This window comes from Plecotus auritus (assembly GCF_963455305.1).
Source record: "Plecotus auritus genome assembly, chromosome: 6".
NCBI classification, from domain to species: Eukaryota; Metazoa; Chordata; class Mammalia; order Chiroptera; family Vespertilionidae; genus Plecotus; species Plecotus auritus.
In genome coordinates, this window is record NC_137773.1 from 85387873 (window position 1) to 85390441 (window position 2569).

General features: G+C 51.0%; 1 long non-coding RNA gene across 2 annotated transcripts; it reads left to right on the top strand.

The window, feature by feature from the left end:
* Positions 1 to 582: 582 nt before the first annotated feature.
* On the top strand, positions 583 to 2219 carry LOC308251343. Of its 2 annotated transcripts, XR_013960916.1 has the most exons (4): positions 583 to 718; positions 834 to 874; positions 1709 to 1782; positions 2087 to 2219. It is a non-coding gene; the product is annotated as an uncharacterized lncRNA (long non-coding RNA). The 2 variants fall into 2 exon arrangements; XR_013960917.1 differs by lacking the exon at positions 2087 to 2219 and having other exon boundaries at positions 1743 to 1879.
* The last annotated feature ends 350 nt before the right edge of the window (positions 2220 to 2569 follow it).

Here is a 2569-nt window from a genome sequence, read left to right on the forward strand (position 1 = left end):
GAGTCCCATTGGCTGGCTGGCAAAGTCCCTCCCTGGGTTGCCTGTGCCCCGCCTTCCCCAAAGCCCATAAAAGCGCAGTCACCGTCTCGGCAGTCACTGGACACCTGCATCTGCCTACAAGACTGGAAGCAGGTGAGACGCACAGGGGAAGGGAAGGACTTAAGCTGCGTGGAAGTAGGGGTGGTTTGGGGGACCCGGTACCTCGGGGATGGGGCGGGTTTGCAGGTCAGCACATGGACATCTTCCCAGAAAGCGACAAAGACTGCAAAGTTTAACTGTCTGGAAAGCAGAGACCAACCAGGCTGACTACCTGGGAGGTAAGTCCTGGGGACGTGCCATGAGGTAAGGAGCCCGTATGAGTCCTAGTTGCGACCTCTCCAAGTGCCCCCCTTGCCATTCTGAAGCGCCCAGGGAAGAGGATCGGAGAGGAAAGAAATTTTTGGAAGGCGGGTTCCCCAATGTCAGAGGAACAGAGAAGGCAGGGAGTGGGTTGAGCCTGGAAGAGAGGAAAGTTAAGTTTTCTTCAGCACCGAGGCTGGAGACAGCGCTGCAAGGACCACGGAAGAAAATTGCTATTTATTTCAGCACGGAGACTCCGGACAGCGCCTCTCGGGGTCCAGGGAGGGAACCGCGACCTGCTTCAGCACACGCTTCCGGACAGCTCCCAGCAGGTCCCGGCCGACTTCATTTCAGCAGCAGGACACGGACAGCTCCCCAGGTTAAGGGAGAGCCTTGTACCTTGATGGGGGAACAGAGGGTGGTCTGGGGTGTCTGACGTTTCTGGAGACTTACCCCCTCACTTAACAGATTTTTTTCAATGCATTATTTTCCAGATGAGATGAAACAACACACAGAAGTCTGTAATTCCCAACAGGTACGATGATCAATCTGTAGGATTGTGGGGGAATAAGGGGGCCTGCCAAGATGACATTATTGTGCTCTTTCCAGACTTCTTTGAGAAACATTGTGTCAGGCGTTTTACATACATTATATCATGCCATCTTCAACTTTAGGACATGGGATTTATTACATCCAGGTGACAGTGGAGGAAACTGAGACCCAGAGAGGGACAGGTCAAGGGGGTCTCAGGCCAAGGGTGAATCTTTCAATTCCAAATTCCATGTTTCGTGGGTGGGAGTTGGGCCCTTCCAGACCAGACCTGTCCTCTCCCCAGGAGGACCAGGAATGGAAGACAGGAGGTGGTGGAGAAGCAAGAAGCCCATATATTACAACTTGGCTCAGATGAAGGGAAAGAGCTGGGTTGGGGGGTCGCAGACACAGGGCAAACAAAGGGTGGCAAAGAAGACTGGAGCAGTTGTGGTCTAGTGCTGTGTGGAAGACTAGTGATTTTGTTGTTCTGGTGTACTATGACAACAAGTCACAGCTTCCTCATAGCGCGGACTCCCATCAACCTCCACCTGAGATGGACAAGTAACTATGGGGCAGGGGAGGCCAGGAAGGAATCACTTCCACCCAGGGGAGTGAGCTGGGACAAGAGCAAGGGAGGGAGTAAAATAGGGGCATGCACCCCATGATCACATAGCAATGTGCCATGCATGGTGTTGGCCATGTCCCTCATATGCCCCCCACAGGCCTGAAAAGACAAAATATTTGACTGAACCCAGGGCCTTGGGAATCAATGAGGGGATGGTGTTTGAAGTTCTCTCTAGACCAGGATTCTACTAAGATTTGTCAATAAAAATTCCAGGAATAGTTTATTTTCTCCCACACCTCACCATCAGTTCCATGGACCAACTACAAGACAGGTGTAAACTTGTGTAGGTGAGTTGTGGCCTCAGCGAGGCTCACCCCCAGTTCTCCGCAACATCCTAATCAAGTCACGGACACTACATTGAAGTCATTCCAGCCTCAGAGCCTTGGTCTTTGCTGCTCCCTCATCTTGGAATGCTCTGCCTCCCAGAGCACCCCACGAGCTCCCTCTCCCTCCTTATCCCAGCCTCATTGCATCAAGGGAAACCTTCCTTGTTGCCTCACCACCCACCTTATCAAGTCTGTGTTATACACTCTCATAGACCTGGGATGTCTTCTCTCCAGCACTTACTCCATTATTGTTAACTGTTTGCAGGACTGTCTGTCACCCCCATTACACTGTGAGTTCCATGAGGGCAGAGACTGCACTTGTATTTTTCACTGTTGTGGCCCCAGCACCTAACCAGGGCCTGGCACACAGCAGGTGCTCAATAAACATTGGTTGAATCAATAAAGGCATCAGAGAATAAATCAATGTATTAATAAATGAACTGATGGTTTCAGCACACACATGAAGATCCTGCTTCTCCTTGGTTTCCCCCACAGAGATACCGGGGGGTGGTGGGTGCTGCGGGTGTTTATTGGGGAGTATAATTAAATTTGTGGACAATCAAGGGCCAGCCAGCCAACTAATAGCCCCAGGAGAGAGCCAAGCTCATTTAATTAGCAATTACGAGGCATTGATTCCTCATTAGCTCTGGCAACCCCGTCTCCCTTCTCAGCCCCAGACAAATGAAATCTTTCTCTCTCGAGGAGTACTGCCTCAGTGAGTTCATTAACAAGCAGAGAAAATATGATT